The sequence below is a fragment of the Staurois parvus genome, unplaced genomic scaffold, assembly GCF_062004578.1.
Source record: "Staurois parvus isolate SC_StPar_1 unplaced genomic scaffold, SC_StPar_1.0 ptg000551l, whole genome shotgun sequence".
Lineage (NCBI taxonomy): Eukaryota > Metazoa > Chordata > Amphibia > Anura > Ranidae > Staurois > Staurois parvus.
In genome coordinates this window covers 772,204-793,739 of record NW_028318347.1, presented here as the reverse complement: position 1 = coordinate 793,739, position 21,536 = coordinate 772,204, and the positions used below count along the sequence as shown (strand labels likewise).

The following is a 21,536-nucleotide window of genomic DNA, read 5'->3' as shown; positions in this document are numbered from 1 at the left end:
CACCCCCCCTAGACATGTCTACACAATATCAGGACATCTCACCCTGCACCCCTAACAGGCACAGGGTGACTTACACATAAGTGGGATATGGGGAGCTTAGACAGGGGTCTCCCCACCTCTCCAAAGTAAGCTGGGTTCCATGGGCCCCCCACCCAAAGTGACTCCTAACACATATCTCCCCTTTTGGCAGGGGACCCCAAACAGGTTGACTCTGAAGTTAGTCTGTACTTCCAGTCCCCCAATGCCAGCACCCACACAGTACCCCAAATAAATTGTCGCAAACATAGCAATACTCACTCAGCCAACCTCTGCCTCTCTCACAGAACATACCAGCCGCTGGGGAGAAGTACGGACGGGTCCTTCTCCCTGAAGTCCTCTCAGCCACTGGAGAGAAGACAGGGTGGCTGGGCCTACTCCATCATGCTGTGGGGGATCTGGGACGACTGACCAGCATCCCTGGGGTATCCAGGTGGTGACTGTATTCTCATCCACTCTGACTTGATGGACATCCCCCAGTGTTCGCAAAGTAAGGCTGACATCCTCCTGTCCCAATGCCAGACCCTTTTCTGGGGTTGTGTCAGTGGAGACCAAAGTCCCATCCACGGACATCAGCTCATGCAGTTGTGAGGTGCCGATTGCATCCTCTTCCTGTAGCTCCTGCAGTGCTGATTGTTGTGGGCAGAGGTCAACCACACCATGTCCTGATGACAGCTCTTCTGCTGGAGGTGCGATGACTGGATCCTCCTCTGCAGAAAAGTCAATCAAATCCCCAGTCTCTGGAACTGGTATCTGGGAATAGGCATTTGCCATCTCCTGTCCGTGGAACCCAGAAGATTTTACCAGTGCTGGGCAGAGGCTAGCAGAGCTCTGCCCTTTTGTCAGCACTTCAGATTTGGGGACGGCAATCTCTGGAATTTCCACTGCCGATTCTTGGGCATGCTGCTGAACATGTTTTAGCAGTTGCCTGTATGCCCTTTCCAGATCCTGTTCTTTCATCAGTAGGTATTCCAGATCTGGTTCAAGCTCTGAGACCCTTGTGAGACCAAACATAGCCTCTCTGTCTTCTCGCAGGTCCTCAAGGGTAGGTTCTCCTTCATTGCCAAACACAAAATGATTTGTAAGGCTCTCCCACAGCAATCCAGGACCACCAAAGTCCTATCCCTTCAGAGAGAATTCTGTTGTCATTTCAAAATATTTCTGCTTTTCATGCCATTGCAGAGACCGATATCGGTTGTCCAGCTCTATCTCCTGCTGGACCAGCCTGTCCAACTCAGTCACCCATTGCTCCTGGGGTCGCTCTCCCAGGAATGGCATCCGTAACTTCCTATGGTCCCTGGCCCATTCCCCTGGGGTTGTATAGCACTTGCCCTTGTACATACCAGCAACCTGGAGGGCTCCACTCTAAAGCACCACCTGAATCCGCTGCCTGAGCTCCAGGTACTCATCCGCAGACACAGTCCTGGGGTATTCTGCAAGAACGATCCGCAGCAACCCCGGGAACTCTGATGCCAGGTCCACATCTCCACTGGGGTGACCGACATCTACATTCCTGATCTTGAATCCCGGTAGTGGTTTGGACATGTTCACAGCCAGGAAGCACAACCTTGCCACCAATGTAACGGAACCGACCCAGACTGTGCTTGAGGACTTCCGTTAGACTACCACTTCCCTGTCCGAACACCGACCACAGCCACCACAGCCGACCATACAAGACTAGACGACACCAGTCCTGAAGTAAACCAGGAGGTAGACTAGTTGATTTGAACAAATATACACTCGGGACAATCCCCCCCTCCTTGTATAATGACACAGGGCGGGGCAATCTACATTTAGTAACAAGACACCAGAATATTGATCTGTCTATAGCAGGGACAGGAGCTGGGACCAGGAATAGGAGATCCACCTGACTTACCCGTGTGCTCTGACATGGAGAAGATCCCATGCTGGCCCTATGGTGGCCGTGTGTTCAGGATGGAGACCGACAATCACAGGACCGTCTGGAAGCCGATCTAAAATGGCTGAAAGGAGGAAAGTGTTCCCGGGACAGGAAGTGACACAGACAGGAAGTGACACAGCCAGATTTATACAGAGGCTGCAGCATGGAGAGCAGACACTAGATGGTGCTGGTCCAAAAATAGCTGAATAGCATTAAACAGGGGAAAAAAACTGAAAAACAAAAGACGATGGCGGATCGTAAACTTCTATTGTCAATGTATGTACAGTTATCACATTACAGTGGATTAGATCTCCCTCCATTTTTTTGTAGCCCGCCTGTCCTTCCTCCGGCAGCCATTTTCCCTTAGTCTAATACAATATTCGTACAGTTATCACATTACAGTGGATTAGATCTCCCTCCATTTTGTTGTAGCCCACCTGTCCCTCCTCCGGCGGACATTTTCCCTTAGTCTGATATGAATGCTGGCACATTTTGTCCCCTGATATTAGACATTAGCCGGGTGATTGTATACACACAGCGGGCAGATCTCAATCAATTTCACCCACTAGTCTATACTGTCACGGGGTTGGCCAGCCAATCATGTGGCTCCTATTCTGTCCTTCCAATGACCATTCCTAGTACATAGGACTCATCTTCCATACTACATTCATGATACAACAAGATGGAAACTCCCAATATACAGAGAAAATCTCCCATAAAGTACATAGAAATCACATCTGCCCTAAAGGGCCATAAACATAAGAAGATTGCCCCCGACGCCCCCAGATTCATCTACAATACTAGCCAAGGTGTCATTGGTCCCCCTAATACACGGATAGTACCCCAATCCTGCATTCATACATGTGACAATACACCATGGATTCCTCCCGCTCTATATTATGTCTCCATACAAATCAGTCGCCATCCAATCCATCCATCTCACAAAAGCTCCAATACCCAGCAAATGTTTCCGTCTCCTCCTAGTAATAACCATGTGATCTCCATGAGAATAAAGCGCCAATTTGTGTCCTTATCCCCTCCCCCTACGCAGGATGTACACCCCTTCATGGCCACGCCTCTTTCTGTAACTGACAATTGTGCGGTCGTGCAACGCTGCACCCAAACTAAATATCCGTCCTTTCTTCACACAAATAGAGCTTTCTGTCGGTGGGATGTCATCACCTGCGCGCTTTTTATTTTTCACACCATAAACAAAAAAAGACCAAAATTTTGAAGAAAAACAATATTTTGTACTTTCGGCTATAAAATATATAAAGTAACCTCAAAGTTAGTTATAAATTTCACCAAAATGTCTCCCGCTCCATGTTTATGGGAAAAGGACCCCAATAAGTGGATATTGATTGCTTTGTGTGACCGTTATATCGTCTGCAGACTATGGGAGATCATGGGGTGTACACAGCTTGTACTTCTCACTGCACAGCACATTTCTGGGGGGCTAAGATACCAGGACACCCCCAATACCAGGACAGGACACCCCCAATACCAGGACACCCCCAAATACCAGGACACCCCCAATACCAGGACACCCCCAATACCAGGACACCCCCAAATACCAGGACAGGACACCCCCAATACCAGGACACCCCCAATACCAGGACACCCCCAAATACCAGGACACCCCCAATACCGGGACACCCCCAAATACCAGGACACCCCCAAATACCAGGACACCTCCAATACCAGGACACCCTCAAATACCAGGACACCCCCCAATACCAGGACACCCCCAAATACCAGGACAGGACACCCCCAATACCAGGACACCCCCAAATATCAGGACACCCCCAATACCAGGACACCCACAATACCAGGACACCCCCAAATACCAGGACACTCCCAATACCAGGACACCCCCCAAATACCAGGACACCCCCAAATACTGGGACAGGACACCCCCAAATACCAGGACACCCCCAATACCAGGACACCCCCAAATACCAGGACACCCCCAATACCAGGACAGGACAACCCCAAATACCAGGACACCCCCAAATACCAGGACATGACACCACCAAATACCAGGATACCCCCAAATACCAGGACACCCCAAATATCAGGACACCCCCAATACCGGGACACCCCCCAATACCAGGACACCCCAAATACCAGGACACCCCCAATACCAGGACACCCCCAAATACCAGGACGGTACAAACACCCCCAAATACCAGAGCAGTATAAACACCCCAAATACCAGGACAGGACAAACACCCCCAAATACCAGGACAGCACAAACACCCCCAAATACCAGGATAGTACAAACACCCCCAAATACCAGGACAGTACAAACCCCCCCAAATACCAGGATAGTACAAACACCCCAAAATACCAGGACAGGACAGTACACACCCCCTGTGATGGGGGGGGCAGGACAGTACAAACACCCCCAAATACCAGGACAGGACAGTACACACCCCCTGTGACGGGGGTAGGCAGGACAGGACAAACACCCTCAAATACCAGGACGGGACACCCCCAAATGCCAGGACAGGACAAACACCCCCAAATACCAGGATGGTACAAACACCCCCAAATACCAGAGCAGTATAAACACCCCCTGTAAAATATCGTATTGACTCGATATTTTATTAACTTGTATTGATGAGAAATGTTCAAATAGAAAGTCCTTCCACTTCTTTTAAAAACTCAAAAAGATGATTTAATAATAACGTTGCATAAAATTAGAAATAAAATATTGGCATACAGAATGTTTAAATAATGTCCAAAAAATATAGTTAAGTTCTTGATAATAAGATTGTATATATGTATATGTGTGTGTATGTCTGTCGCATCAAGGCTGCTATAGAGTGAGAGAGACTCAAAACTTTGTTCTACTCTTAAGAGCAATCCAGCCCCCACCAACCTAAAAGTGGGTTGGTATTCTCTTGTAGTCCTACTAAGATAATTGCTTCTCTCAAAGTCTGAGTGTAACTTTATCTCTTACATAGATGGGGGAGGATGGGGGAAGGTATAGCTAATTGCTCTCATATGTGGCTTGAATGTAAAGGAAAAACCCAAGATATATGTTCACAGACTATGAAGTCTAATTCCTTACTTTTCCCAATCTAGAACAAATATAAATATAATAACTCAATTATTCTATTAAGATCCAACTCATTCATACTTATGTTAGTACTGTTAATAAGAAGATATTAGATATTAGGTTAAGGAAAGCTTCTAACACCCCCAAATACCAGGACAGCACTAACACCCCAAATACCAGGACAGGACAAACACCCCCAAATACCAGGACAGGACAAACACCCCCAAATACCAGGACGGGACAGTACACACCCCCTGTGACGGGGGTAGGCAGGACAAGACAAACACCCCAAATACCAGGACAGGACAAACACCCCCAAATACCAGGACTGGACAAACACCCCAAAATACCAGGACAGGACAGTACACACCCCCTGTGATGGGGGGGGGGCAGGACAGTACAAACACCCCCAAATACCAGGACAGGACAGTACACACCCCCTGTGACGGGGGTAGGCAGGACAGGACAAACACCCCCAAATACCAGCACAGGACAGTACACACCCCCTGTGACGGGGGGGGGGGGGGGGGCAGGACAGAAGACACCGAGCAGCTGATAAACACACAAAGCTTTATTGAAAGAATGACAATCACTCAATTGGGGTCAGCAGGCAGCGTCTCAGTGCCCAATGTAGGGGAAGAGCAGGGAGAGGGCCCAAAACAATTGTAATCCGGCCCCAGGGGGCAAAGTCAGAGTCTCTGGCAGTTTGTAATCCAAACAGGGAAGAGAAAGGGGGGAGAGTTCATGGACAGTCCATAGGGGAATAAAACGGGTGCAGACACTCACGGGTCCAGCAGGGATGTCCTGGCTCACAGCAGACGACAGCAGGGGGCGACCCTCCTCAGCACACAGCAACAGTGGGTAATCCGGGCCCCAGAGTATTAGGCAGAGTATAGGGGGGGCCCACAACAGGCAGTCCTAGCACACAGCAATAGCAGGTAATCCGGGCCCCAGAGAATTAGAGTATAGGGGGGCCCACAACAGGTAGTCCTATCACACAGCAGCAGCGGATAATCCGGGCCCCAGAGTATTCAACAGAGTATAGGGGGGCCCACAGCAGGTAGTCCTAGCACACAGCAACAGTAGGTAATCCGGGCCCCAGAGTATTAGGCAGAGTATAGGGGGGCCCACAACAGGCAGTCCTAGCACACAGCAACAGCAGATAATCCGGGCCCCAGAGTATTAGGCAGAGTATTGTGGGGCCCACAACAGGTAGTCCTAGCACACAGCAACAGTGGGTAATCCGGGCCCCAGAGTATTAGGCAGAGTATTGTGGGGCCCACAACAGGTAGTCCTAGCACACAGCAACAGCGGGTAATCCGGGCCCCAGAGTATTAGGCAGAGTATAGGGGGGCCCATAACAGGTAGTCCTAGCACACAGCAACAGCGGGTATTCTGACATGGTGGCGGCAGAAATACCGGACCGGCCGCTTTATATTCGCTCCATAAGACGCACTGACATTTTCCCCCCTTTTTTGGGGGGAAAAAAGTGCATCTTATGGAGTGAAAAATACGGTATATAATATTTCAAACATAAGTCCTTATTCCCAATTCCCAAAAGGATTTTCAAGACAATGTTCCAAAATGTGCTTCCACCTGATCACCACGTGACACATCATATTGACCGCACTCACCAGATGGAGGGGAGTAATAAGCCTCATAGGATATAAGGGATCCTATAGCCCCTCAAGAGGAACTCAAATCTCCTTCTTCACCCTGCTTAGATACAGCAATCGACTCCACTCTACTTCTCCATGGAATCCTCAATCATGTGCAAGGAAAGAAAGGCTACATAGTGTAATCCTGCCACTCAATACCATAGAAATCCATAGAATAAGGACACTCACATGTTTCATACAATAACAGGCCTTGTTTAGTAGCCTCAAAGGCTTCAAAGGAACCAGATTCCAAATTGTAAATAAAGGGATCTCACGCTTTAAGGATCACTGTAGAGGATGACCAGCTTTCCACCTCTAAGATGGCCGCTTGAACCGCAAAAGACGGCGTGCGTTCCAAATACCGGAAGTGACGTTGGACCGCACGGTATTTGGAACGCACGCTGTCTTTTGCGGATTCTTAAAGCGTGAGATCCCTATATTTACAATTTGGAATCTTGTTCCTTTGAAGCCTTTGAGGCTACTAAACAAGGCCTGTTATTGTATGAAACATGTGAGTGTCCTTATTCTATGGATTTCTATGGTATTGAGTGGCAGGATTACACTATGTAGCCTTTCTTTCCTTGCACATGATTGAGGATTCCATGGAGAAGTAGAGTGGAGTCGATTAAATATATAAATTGTGCCGCGCTCCTGTGTATAAATAATTACAATATTCACTATTTCAAATGACAATCCAAAGTAAAAAAAAATAAATAAATAATAAAATGATATATATACTTATATGTAGTGTATAAAATACAATTATCTTCTGCTTATAACACCATAAATAAATACCGCATACTGTGCTGGTGACAATAGTAAATAGTGATAGTGATAAAAACAATATATATAAAAAGTGCTCATAGACAGTCCTCTTTCAATGTAAATTATGATGGTGCAATGCCGTTCCCATAATCCACTGCAGTGTGATTTTATTATGCCTCACCTCAGGTTTTGCCTTATAAAAAGGCAAAACTAGCTTTTTGTCCTTATAGGACTGCTGGGATGATCCTGGAGTGGAGTCGATTGCTGTATCTAAGCAGGGTGAAGAAGGAGATTTGAGTTCCTCTTGAGGGGCTATAGGATCCCTTATATCCTATGAGGCTTATTACTCACCTCCATCTGGTGAGTGCGGTCAATATGATGTGTCACGTGGTGATCAGGTGGAAGCACATTTTGGAACATTGTCTTGAAAATCCTTTTGGGAAAATAAGGACTTATGTTTGAAATATTATATATATATATATTTTTTTTTTGCACAGAGTATCGTGGGGCCCACAGCAAAGCAGTCCTAGCACACAGCAGCAGCGGATAATCCGGGCCCCAGAGTATTAGGCAGAGTATAGGGGGGCCCACAGCAAAGCAGTCCTAGCACACAGCAGCAGCGGATAATCCGGGCCCCAGAGTATTAGGCAGAGTATCGTGGGGCCCAAAGCAGGTAGTCCTAGCACACAGCAGCAGTGGGTAATCCGGGCCCCAGAGTATTAGGCAGAGTATAGGGGGGGGCCCACAGCAAAGCAGTCCTAGCACACAGCAGCAGTGGGTAATCCAGGCCCCAGAGTATTAGGCAGAGTATCGTGGGGCCCCCAACAGGTAGTCTTAGCACACGGCAGCAGCGGATAATCTGGGCCCAGAGTATTAGACAGAGTATCGTGGGGCCCACAGCAGGTAGTCCTAGCACACAGCAACAGCAGGTAATCCGGGCCCCAGAGTATTAGGCAGAGTATTGTGGGGCCCACAGCAAAGCAGTCCTTGGAGTATGGCAGCGTGCCCAGCGGGTAATAATACTGTAAATCCCGGGTAATACTGCAGAGTGTCAGCAAGTAATAATCCTCCCGATCCCGGTATTACTGCAGAGTGTCAGCTGGTAATAATCCTCCAGATCCCGGGGTCTTTGCAGAGTGGCTGCGGGGGTCTTGCCTCACCGCAGACATCCCAGCTGCTGTGTAGTGGACAGAACGACCTGGGACGCTCCCCACCGGCCTTCTTAAGACCAGTGTAGGACGCTCTCAGTCATCCTGGCAACCGTGGGGCGGCGTGCCGCATTTCCCGGCAACGAGGCACACCCCCATGACATGGGCCACGCTCACGAGAGTACGGCCTTTGTCAGTCGGCGAGTGCAGGAGCGGGAAACCTGTACTCACCAGGGCCATGCGGCGTTGGGCTGACTGCCGCGGCCTGGAACATCCCTGCGGGGGGTCCGCCCCTTCTCCTGCTGGATGGCTGGAGAGGTGTGAACCTCACCGCAGGGAACTATCTCTCCCCCTCCAGCTGCTCTGGATAGAGACAGAGAGGTGACAGGAGTCACACCTCTCATCCTGGATGGCTGGGCTTCAAAAGGCCGTGACATGATGAGAGGGGGGAGAGGTGGGTGGAGCTGAGAGGAGGGAGAGCGCACAGCCTGGCACACCGTGACACTTGAGTTTGGTGTTGGGTCTGGTATGTTGGTTGGAGGACGAAGCTTGACACTGGAGATCTCGTCACAAATTGTGTCCATCTTTTTGAAGTGACTGGCAATCTCCTCTGCAGTAAGTAAGTTGGTGGGCGGAGGCAGTGGGGGGCGGAGTAAGGAATTAAGGGTAGAGGAAAGTGACGAGGATTGGATGAGAGGGTCTTGATGAGAGTTGTAGTAGGTTTGCTTAGCAGCATGGAGGTTGGAGTTGTATTTGAGGACAACATGGAGCGGGAGACATTTTGGCCAAAATTCATAACTAACTTTGAGGTTACTTTATATATTTTATAGCCGAAAGTACAAAATATTGTTTTTCTTCCAAATTTTTGGTCTTTTTTTGTTTATAGCGTGAAAAATAAAAAGCGCACAGGTGATGACATCCCACCGACAGAAAGCTCTATTTGTGTGAAGAAAGGACGGATATTTAGTTTGGGTGCAGCGTTGCACGACCGCACAATTGTCAGTTACATAAAGAGGCGTGGCCATGAAGGGGTGTACATCCTGCGTAGGGGGAGGGGATAAGGACACAAATTGGCGCTTTATTCTCATGGAGATCACATGGTTATTACTAGGAGGAGACGGAAACATTTGCTGGGTATTGGAGCTTTTGTGAGATGGATGGATTGGATGGCGACTGATTTGTATGGAGACATAATATAGAGCGGGAGGAATCCATGGTGTATTGTCACATGTATGAATGCAGGATTGGGGTACTATCCGTGTATTAGGGGGACCAATGACACCTCGGCTAGTATTGTAGATGAATCTGGGGGCGTCGGGGGCAATCTTCTTATGTTTATGGCCCTTTAGGGCAGATGTGATTTCTATGTATTTTATGGGAGATTTTCTCTGTATATTGGGAGTTTCCATCTTGTTGTATCATGAATGTAGTATGGAAGATGAGTCCTATGTACTAGGAATGGTCATTGGAAGGACAGAATAGGAGCCACATGATTGGCTGGCCAACCCGGTGACAGTATAGACTAGTGGGTGACATTGATTGAGATCTGCCCGCTGTGTGTATACAATCACCCGGCTAATGTCTAATATCAGGGGACAAAATGTGCCAGCATTCATATCAGACTAAGGGAAAATGGCCGCCGGAGGAGGGACAGGCGGGCTACAACAAAATGGAGGAGGGAGATCTAATCCACTGCACTGTAATGTGATAACTGCAAAAACATTGATATCAGACTAAGGGAAAATGGCCGCCGGAGAAGGGACAGGCGGGCTACAAAAAAATGGAGGACGAAAATCTAATCCACTGCACTGTAATGTGATAACTGTGTTTTTATTCATAACAGAAGTTTACGAGCCGCCATCGTCTTTTGCTTATCAGGTTTTTTCCCTGTTGTTTTACGCTATTCAGCCTTTTTGGACCAACACCCTCTAGTGTCTGCTCTCCATACTGCTGCCTCTGTATAAATCTGTTGAGTCACTTCCTGTTCAGTGTCACCACCTCTCAGGTCACTTCCTGTCTGGTGTCAATTCCTGTCCCGGGAACACTTTCCTCCTCTCAGCCATTTTAGATCTGCTTCTAGAAGGTCCTGTGATTGTCGGTCTCCATCCTGAACACACGGCCACCATAGGGCCAGCATGGGATCTTCTCCATGTCAGAGCACACGGGTAAGTCAGGTGGATCTCCTATTCCTGGTCCCGGCTCCTGTCCCTGCTATAGACGGACCAATCATCTGTGACCGAACCTTCCTCCTCGTCATCGATGATCTGGGTGTATTATTATTATTTATTCCAGGTACTTATATAGCGCCGTCAGTTTACATCTATATTGTACATTCCTGGAGACTGTCCCCATACAACTCCTCCGGTCACCCCCTCCATCATTCGCTCCGTCACTCACATCTTCAATCTCTCCCTCTACTGGCACATTCCCCTCCCCCCTAAAGCATGCGCACATCACCCCCATACTCAAAAAGCCCTCCCTGGACCCCACAAACCTGAACAACCTCAGACCCATCTCCCTGCTGCCACTCACTTCCAAGCTCCTTGAGCACTTCGTCTACAATCGCCTGAGCGCCCACCTGTAACATACATGTAAGATTTGAGTGGATAAAGATTTGATCAGTAGAAATATGGAATCGTAGCCATAACAGGTGGAATGGATAGGATATGATCAATAGGCTGAAAGCCGGGCTTCTGGGATGTGACATGAAGGTGCAGACTGGAGTAGATGAGGCCACGCCCTCTCATTGTAAAGGTGTGTTCAGGAACAGTCTGGTCATTAAGGATGTGTATTGAGCCCCTGGGCAGTAGGGAAATGAATGGTCATCAATGGATCTGGGATACAGATGTGTATGTATACACAATGACTCCATAGGCCTTACAGACTCAATCATCATTTAGCATGAGTCTAAAGCCCCGCCTCCTGGAGGTGACACTTCTTGTGTGTCAATCAGGTTATCACTTTCTGGGGAAACAGGTTTGGAGTTAAATGACAGCAGACTGTCTGCCTGAGGTGGAAAGCTCTATAGGTAATATTCCCATCAAAGAAGTATGTTTCATCTCTTATAAAAGCTGAAATATTAGTTGCAGAGATATGAACATACTCCCTTCTTGTAGGCCATTCTGTGCGCTGCACTTGCATATGAAAATCATAGTTGTGGCTTGGGGGGAAAAGCCAGGAAAACGCAGGAAACGGTTAGGTGACGCTGGGTCGCGACCATTGAACAGTGTTTGGTACTGTCGTGATCGGGCTGATGCACTAGTGTCAGAAATCCAATCCCCGACTTGGTGTTCAGGCCAGTCTTGGCCCAATTGGACTTGGGCAGGTCAGCATCCACAGCATATTGTGGGCAGATGCAAGAGCCGCCCCCCATGGTCGGTTGGACCGAGGACTAATGTCCCGCCTATGTCCTAATCCGAATATATTGATTACACGGACATTTGGACACTTGTGATTCATATGGAGCTGGTTCGATTGACCAATGGATTGCTAAGTTTCTGGCTTGCTCCCTGTTGAGGCCGCACATGCGCGTCTCGGTTAGCTAGTCGCTGTGGGCATGGCGTGTGGGGGACACGTGACAGGGTGATCGTTGACAGATCCTTGACACCACCTCACTGACAGCAACCCCTACAGTCTGGCTTCCGTCCCCTACACTCCACCGAAATCGCCCTACTCAAAATCACCAACGACCTGCTAACCGCCAAATCTAATGGCCACTACTCAGTGCTACTACTCCTCAACCTCTCCGTGGCCTTCCACACAGTTGACCATCCCCCCCTCCTCCTTAATAAACTACACTCCCTCGTCATCAGAGACTCCGCTCTCTCCTGGCTCTCCTCCTATCTATCCCAACGCTCCTTCAGCGTTACCTATAACGCTACCACCTCCCCCTTTCTGTTGGGGTCCCCCAAGGCTCTGTCCTTGGGCCCCTCCTCTTCTCCATCTACACCTCCTCCCTTGGTAAACTGATACACTCCCACGGCTTCAACTATCACCTCTATGCCGATGACACGCAAATTTACCTCTCCACCCCCCACCTCACCCCTTCAGTCTCTGCCCGTATCACACACCTGCTGAACGACATATCAGACTGGATGTCACTCCATTTTCTCAAATTGAACCTTTCCAAAACTGAGCTCCTGATTTTCCCCCCAGCCCGCGCCCACCCCATCCTTTCCATCACAACCAACAACGCCACCATGAATCCCACCCTGCAAGCCAAAGTCCTAGGTATCACTTTTAGACTCCAATCTGTCTTTCAAACCCCATGTCCAATCGCTGGCAAAATCATGCAGGCTCCACCTCCGCAACATCTCCAAAATACGTTCGTTCCTAACCCCTGACACTACTAAACTACTCGTTCACGCCCTTATTATCTCACGTCTGGACTACTGCAACTCCCTACTCACCGGCCTCCCTCATCACAGACTATCCCCGCTTCAGTCTATCCTGAACTCAGCGACCACACTCATCCACCTCACCAACCGCTCCGCTTCTGCCACCCCCCTCTGTCATTCCCTCCACTGACCACTCAGTGTCCTCCACCCCTCTCTGCCAATCCCTCCACTGGCCTCCACTCAGTGTCCTCCACCCCCCTCTGTCATTCCCTCCACTGGCCTCCACTTAGTGTCCTCCACCCCCCTCTGTCATTCCCTCCACTGGCCTCCACTTACTGTCCTCCACCCCCCTCTGTCATTCCCTCCACTGGTCTCCATTCAGTGTCCTCCACCCCCTCTGTCATTCCCTCCACTGGCCTCCACTCAGTGTCCTCCACCCCCCTCTGTCATTCCCTCCACTGGCTCCCAATTGCCCAAAGCATAAAATTCAAACTACTAACACTGACATACAAAGCCATTCATAACGCTGCCCCAAACTACATCACCGACCTGATGCCCAAATACCACCCAACCCGTAATCTTTGCTCCTCACAAGACCTCCTACTTTCTAGCTCCCTGGTCTCCTCCTCCCACGCCCGACTGCAGGACTTCTCCAGTACTTTCCCCATCCTCTGGAACTCCCTACCCCAATCCATCAGACTGTCAACTACCCTCCTCACCTTTAGGCGCACCCTGAAAACCCATCCCTTCAGAGAAGCCTACCCCGCCCCCACCTAACAGCCGATCTCCTCCACTCCTCCTACCACTCCATTCCCCACAGCCACTTCCTCCTGTACCACTACCCCCCCTCCTAGATTGTAAGCTCCCAGGATCAGGGCCCTCGCACCCCTCGTGTATTGTATTGTTACGGTACTGTTTCATGTTCTGTCCCCACTATAATGTACAGCGCTGAGCAAACCCTTTAGCGCTATATAAATACTGTATAATAATAATAATTCCCATCAGTCCCCGCCCCCGAGGGGCATACAATCTAAGGTCCTAACTCACATTCATACGTACACATACTAGGGAAAACTTAGGAGACAATTCACCTCCCAGCATGTCTTTGTAGTGTAGAAGGAAACTGGAGTACCCGGAGGAAACCTACGCAAGCACAGGGAGAACATGCAAACCCCATGCAGGTGGTGCCATGGTCGGGATTTGAACCAACAACCCGAGTACTGCCAGGTGGAAGTGCTAACCACTCAGCCACTGTGCTGCCCCGTGCTGTATATATCTCAGCATCTACTTCTCAGTGTTGGTTTCCTCCTCATTGCCGGCCATTAAATGGGCCTCAGAATGGCTCCGGTATTCCCTCCTAGGAAGGACATTCAGGCCGATCTCCCACCATGTTCCTCTGATGTGTCCGAGACAGAATAACAGGAGAGACACCAGGTATGTATGGGAGAGGGGTGAGATGCTGGGAGGGATATTTATGGGGGGGTGAAAAGCTGGGAGGAGATATGTATGAGGGAGGGGTGAGAAGCTGGGAGGGATGTGTATGGGGGAGGGGTGAGATGTTGGGGAGGACTGTGTATGGGGGAGGGGTGAGAAGCTGGGAGGGGATATGTATGGGGGAGGGGTCAGAAGCTGGGAGGGATGTGAATGGGGGGAGAGGGGAGAAGATGGGGATTAATGTATATGGGGGAGGGGTGAGAAGTTAGGGAGGGATGTGTATGGGTTAGGGGTGAAAAGCTGGGGAGGGATGAGAAGCTAGGAGGGGATAAGTATGGGGTAGGGGTGAGAAACTGGGAGGGATGCGAATGGTGGAGGGGTGAGAAGTTGGGGAGGGCTTTTGTGACGGGAGTCACTTTGGATGCGGGGCCCATGGAACAGCTCACTTTGAAGAGGTGGGGAGACCCCTGTCTCAGCTCCCCATATCCCTCTTATGTGTAAGTCACCCTGTGCCTTTTATGGGTGCAGGGTGAGATGTCCTGACATTGTGTAAACATGTATAGGTGGGGTGGGGGAGTTGTTCATTGTTTAATGCCATGTGGTTGCATCCCATTGTTCTATTGTCTGTCTGGCTTAGGAGCAAACTATTATGGGATGTGTGTGTTTATGTGTATTAGCTTAGTGGGCGGCGGGTCTCCAGCAGCCCTCCCTCCTGATGGGACTGTCTGCTGGTGTGAAGTTTTAATACCTGTGTGTCTCTTGTTACTAAATGTAGATTTCCCCGCCCTGTGTCATTATGCAGGGTGGGGGGACTGTCCCGAGTGTATATACAGTCAGGTCCATAAATATTGGGACATCGACACAATTCTAACATTTTTGGCTCTATACACCATCCCAATGGATTTGAAATGAAACAAACAAGATGGGCTTTAACTGCAGACTGTCAGCTTTAATTTGAGGGTATTAACATCCAAATCAGGTGAACGGTGTAGGAATTACAACAGTTTGCATATGTGCCTCCCACTTGTTAAGGGACCAAAAGTAATGGGACAATTGGCTTCTCAGCTGTTCCATGGCCAGTTGTGTGTTATTCCCTCATTATCCCAATTACAATGAGCAGATAAAAGGTCCAGAGTTTATTTCAAGTGTGCTATTTGCATTTGGAATCTGTTGCTGTCAACTCTCAAGATGAAATCCAAAGAGCTGTCAATATCAGTGAAGCCATCATTGGGCTGAAAAAACAAAACAAACCCATCAGAGAGATAGCAAAAACATTAGGCGTGACCAAAACAACTGTTTGGAACAAGCTAACCTTAAGCTAATAGGTACACAGAGCAAACAAACAAACAAACCAATAGGTATACAGTGCAGTCAGGGCTGGAGAGGTGGAATGGTCAGGCAGGCCAAGCCCACAGCACGGATTTCCTCAGGGCGCGGGGTCTAAGTCCCAGCCTGCTATTCACCAGGGCCCCTGATGGTGGGGATGGACTTGGTGCAGACTGGAACCAGGTCGCGACCCCTGAGTGCGCCCGGCTGTGGTAGAGAGTGCTGGCAGGTCCAGGTCCGAGCGGGATTGATGGATGGATGGATGGGTGACAGTCAGGAGTGACGTGGTCAGACTAGCCGGGTCAGTAACGGTGGGGACAGGCACAGTACAAGCAGCAGACAAGGGTAGTCAGGTCACACGCTGGGTTCAGTAACTCACGGGCAGCACGGTACAGAGGATCAGGCAGAAGGATGGTCAGGGACGACCCGGGGGTCAGAGCAGGAGAATGTCAGCATGGATCAGAACAGGCAGGGTCGGCAACAAGGAACGCACTACAGGAACACAGGAATCAGGAACAGGAACACAGGTTTACAAGGTACAGGGACCTATGGAAAACACACACCAAGGCCCAGACTGCAGGTCTGGCCATCCCTTAAATACACCTGCATAATCAGCTTCAGGTGTTTGGCTGGCTGCAGGGTTGAGTCTCTGATTGCTGAGAGCACCTGCTGGCCAGCCCTGGTACTGCAGCCCACAAGGCAGGTGAGTCCCACCATTACTGGCAAGTCCATTCCTGACAGTAGGTGTATGTGTGTCAAAGTCAACAATCAAGAGAAGACTTCACCAGAGTGAATACAGAGGGTTCACCACAAGATGGAAACCATTGGTGAGCCTCAAAAACAGGAAGGCCAGATTAGAGTTTGTCAAGCGACATGTAAAAAAGCCTTCACAGTTCTGGAACAACATCCTATGGACAGATGAGACCAACATCAACTTGTACCAGAGTGATGGGAAGAGAAGAGTATGGAGAAGGAACTGCTCATGATCCGTCGCATACCACCTCATCAGTGATCATGGTGGTGGTAGTGTCATGGCGGGGGCATGTATGGCTGCCAATGGAACTGCTTCTCTTGTATTTATTGATGATGTGACTGCTGACAGAAGCAGCCGGATGAATTGTGAAGTGTTTCGGGAATATTATTGGCTCATATTCAGCCAAATGCTTCACAACTCATTGGACGCTTCACAGTGCAGATGGACAATGACCCAAAGCAGACTGCAAAAGACACCAAAGAAGTGGAATGTTCTGCAATGGCCAAGTCCATCACCTGACCTGAATCCGATTGAGCATTTCACTTGCTGAAGACAAAACTGAAGGGAAAATGCCCCAAGAACAAGCAGGAACTGAAGACAGTTGCAGTAGAGGCCTGGCAGAGCATCACCAGGGATGACACCCAGCGTCTGCTGATGTCTATGCGTTCCACACTTCAGGCTGTAATTGACAGCAAAGGATTTGCAACCAAGTATTAAAAAGTGAAAGTTTGATTTGTGATTAATATTCTGTCCCATTACTTTTGGTCCCTTAACAAGTGGGAGGCACATATGCAAACTGTTGTAATTTCTACACCGTTCACCTGATTTGGATGTAAATAGCCTCAAATTAAAGCTGACAGTCTGCAGTTAAAGTACATCTTGTTTGTTTCATTTCAAATCCATTGTGGTGGTGTATAGAGCCAAAAATGTTAGATTGTGTCCATGTCCCAATATTTATGGACCTGACTGTATATTGTATCTGTGTTCAAATAATGTAGTCTACCTCCTGGTTTACTTCAGGACTGGTGTCGTCTAGTCTTGTATGGGCGGCTGTGGTGTCTGTGGTTGGTGTTCGGAGGGGGAAGCGGTATTCTAACGGAAGTAATCAAGCACAGTCTGGGTCGGTTCCGTTACAGCTGTGTATGGGGGAGGGGCAAGAAGCTAAGGAAGATATGTATGGGGGAGGGGTGAGAAACTGGGGAGAGATGTGTATGGGGGAGGGGTGTGAAGCTCAGAAGGGATGTGTATGGGGGAGGGGGTGAGAAGCTGGGCAGTGATATATATGGGAAGTGGTGAAAAGTTGGGAGAGGATATGTATGAGGGAGGTTTGAGAAGCTTGGGGGGATGTGCACAGGGGAGGGATGTGTACGGGGGAGGTTTGAGAAGCTGGGGGAGATGTGTATGGGGGAGGGGTGAGAAGCTGGAGAGGGATGTGTATGAGGGAAGGGTGAGAAGCTGGAGAGGGATGTGTATGGGGGAGGGGTGAGAAGCTGGGGAGGGATGTGTATGGGGGAAGGGTGAGAAGCTGGAGAGGGATGTGTATGGGGGAGGGGTGAGAAGCTGGGGAGGGATGTGTATGGGGGAGGGGCGAGAAGCTGAGGAGGGATGTGTATGGGGGAGGGGTGAGAAGCTGAGGAGGGATGTGTACGGGGGAGGGGTGAGAAGCTGAGGAGGGATGTGTATGGGGGAGGGGTGAGAAGCTGAGGAGGGATGTGTACGGGGGAGGGGTGAGAAGCTGAGGAGGGATGTGTATGGGGGAGGGGTGAGAAGCTGGGGAGGGATGTGTATGGGGGAGGGGTGAGAAGCTGAGGAGGGATGTGTATGGGGGAGGGGTGAGAAGCTGAGGAGGGATGTGTATGGGGGAGGGGTGAGAAGCTGAGGAGGGATGTGTATGGTATCTATACTCCCACTGTGAGAGTACCAGAAATGATACTATAGAGTATATAACATGTTTCAGTCCCTACATTCACTCCTCCCTTGATACTATAGCACTGTTATCTCTTGCTGAAGTTAAAGTAGAGCTCCACCCAAAAGGGGAAGTGCTGCTTTAACTAGTTGATGACCGCAGGTAGCCAAATGACGTCTGCACTGTGGCTGGCCAGTCCTGGTAGGCCGTCCTATGATGTCCTCCCAGAACGCGCTCTCCTGCGTGCCCCCCGTGATCTCCGTGATTGCCGTGTCCTATGACACGCTGGTCATCAGGAAATGCAATTGCCGGGTCTTGACTGCACTTTCCTCACCCTGTCAGAGCATGAGGAAAGTACTGCTGGCAGTTGTCAGAGGAGGGATCGGCATCGATCATTGATGATCAGTGCCTTGAGGATCGGTGCCCAGCAGAGCCACCTACCAGTGCCGCCCACAAGTGCCCAGCAGTGTCACCCACCTTTGCCCAGCAGTGCCTCCAGTCAGTGCCCAGCAGTGCTGTCTATGAGTGCCGACTATCAGTACCCATCATCAGTGCTGCCTATCAGTGCCAGCTCATCAGTGTCACCTATCAGTGCCGCCTATCAGTGCCGCCTCATCAACGCACATCAGTGAAGTAGAAAAATTACCTGTTTGCTAAATTTTATAATAGAAACAAACTTTTTTTTTTCAACTTTTTTGAAAAATGTATTAATGAATCTTAATGTATGAAGATATTATTTGTAGTGTACAAATTACAACCTGTATGTTACCTCTGAGGGTTGTACCCCTTCTGACTTACTGTTTGTCAAGACTCTAGAAGTAGCTCTATAGGTCCACAGTTTGGGGTTCCCCAGGGCGCGGGATCTAAGCTCCAGTCTGCTTGTTCACCAGAGCCCCTGATGGTGGGGATGGACTTGAAGCAGGCTGAGACCAGGTCGCGGCCCCCAGGTATGTCCAGGAGACCGCTAGTGTCACATACTTTAGTAGTGAGCCTGATGTGAAGAGGCAGAGCAGACCAGAGCAGGATGCGGATGGATCCGTGCGGCAGGTAGCGGAGTCAGGCGGGCCGGGTTTTGTATCCAAGAAGGCAGAGAAGACCAGAGAAGTAGGCAGAAGGATAGTCGGGTCACAGGCCAGGTTCAGCAACAGGAGGTCAGAATGATCAGGAGCAGCCAGAAGAATATCCAGAGACAAGCCAGGGGTCAGGGCAGGAGAAGGTCAATGGTAGTCAGGAGCAGGCTAGGTTCGGCAACAGGAAACAACTCAGAGTCAGGAATCACAGGCAAAGGAATAAGACCATACGGCAATTTGGATCCTGCAGTGGCCAGTTTAAATAGCCCGCCCAGCGCCAAAAGGCGTGCCTGGGTCCTAGTGCCTGCCCGGTGCTGTCATTGGTGACAGGTGCGCCTGGGTCTTAGTGCCGGCCTGCCTGTATGTCTTATCGGGATGCTGCGCATGCACATATTCATGCGATCTTCCCTGACATTGCCCCCCCCCCCCTTATGGGCAGCCTCTGGATGCCCAATTGGCTCCTCTTTTGCGGGTGACTGCGAAAAAATTCCTGAACTAGGTCTGTGGCATGAACATTCTGAGCTGGTTCCCATGAGTTTTCCTCCGGACCATACCCCTTCCACTTAATAAGGTACTGTGTCTGATCCCTCCTTTTCCTACAGTCCACAACAGCCTTGACCTCAAATTCCTCTTCCCTGTCCACGTCTATGGACTCGGCGCGCCTTGACCTATGACTAGGAAATGGATCGGGTACGGCAGGTTTCAACAGTGACACGTGGAAAACTGGGTGTACTCTAATGGACTCCGGAAGTGCCAATTCATATGTGACTTTAATTCTGTGTCTTATCAAGAATGGGCCCACAAACCTTGGTGCCAACTTCCTCGAAGGGCACGCCATCTTCAGATTAGTTGTAGCCAGCCAGACCTGGTCTCCCAGATGTAGAATCAGTTCTTCCCTTCTCTTTCTGTCAAAGACTCTCTTGTTGTCTTCCTTGGCTTTTGCGACCGCCTCTTGTAACAATTTATTGTTAGAGACAAAGAAATTTAGTATATTCTGAGCAGCAGGAACGGAAGTTTCTGGGACCAGGTCAGGTAAAAAGGTAGGGTGGAACCCATAGTTAGCAAAAAATGGTGATTGTTTAGTGGCAGAATGGCTAACATTGTTATATGTGAACTCTGCCAGAGGTAAGATTGCCACCCAGTAGTCTTGGAGGAAGGATGTGTAACATCTGATGTATTGTTCCAGGGTCTGATTGGTTCGTTCGGTTTGCCCGTTTGTTTGTGGGTGGTAGGCAGAGGAAAAGGATAACTTGATTTCCAGGGTTTCGCATAGCGCTTTCCAAAATCTCTAAGTAAATTGTACCCTTCGGTCCGAGACAATGTTCACAGGAACTCCATGGAGTCTTCCGATTTCTTTAATGAAAATCCGAGCAGTCTCAGAAGCAGAGGGTGTATTCCTTAGTGGCAAAAATTGGGCCATTTTTGATAACCGGCCACAACCACAAAAATAGCAGTATGTCCTTGGGAAGGCGGAAGTTCCACTATAAAGTCCATGGATATCATTTTCCAAGGCCTATCAGGCACTGGTAGAGGTTTAAGTAAACCCTAGGCCTTGTTTCGAGTGGTCTTGTTCTGATTGCAGATGGCACAAGTCCTTACATATGTTTTGCAATCCTTAGCCATATTCGGCCACCAGAACGAGCGTTGGGCCAATTCCAATGTCTTGGAAACCCCAAAGTGACCTGCTTAACGGGTGATCATGGCAGTAACCCAGAACAAGAATTTGTGCCTCTTCGGGTACCAAAATTTGCTCCACTTTCCATAAAAGCCCTTCCCTGTTTTGTACAGTGATTCCAGGTGGACTAGAGGCTCCTACTGAGGCCTGCTGCAATTGAGACAGAAGTTCAGACTTTTTTTTTTTATATTAACAATTTTTATTGGTTTTCATGAAATACAAACAGTATATTTCAAAAGGATAAGAAAAGAAAATAAACATAACAGAAAGATACATCGATGGCAAAATTAAATAGTGTCAGGACCAGCGGAGTCATAAATATCAATGTAAAGGATATCAGGGCCTTGCAATGTGGGCCGGCATAGAAGAGGTGAAAGTATCCCACGGGAGCCAAATCATCTCAAATACAGCAAACGAACAACTATGTAGTGCAGTCAAATATTCCATCTGTCTTACATCAGCA

The 21,536-nt window shown here is 49.2% G+C and overlaps 2 protein-coding genes across 2 annotated transcripts in view; one reads left to right on the top strand and one right to left on the bottom strand.

Annotated features, from left to right (window-relative positions):
* LOC149451034 (uncharacterized) overlaps positions 1-1,993 on the bottom strand; it is a 177,054-nt gene extending 175,061 nt beyond the window's left edge. Inside the window, exon 1 of the mRNA XM_089691142.1 lies at positions 1,913-1,993. The gene's annotated coding sequence lies outside the window, so the exon portion shown is untranslated. The remainder of the gene's footprint in view (positions 1-1,912) is intronic.
* LOC149451033 (uncharacterized) overlaps positions 1-21,536 on the top strand; it is a 132,864-nt gene that overhangs the window by 53,219 nt on the left and 58,109 nt on the right.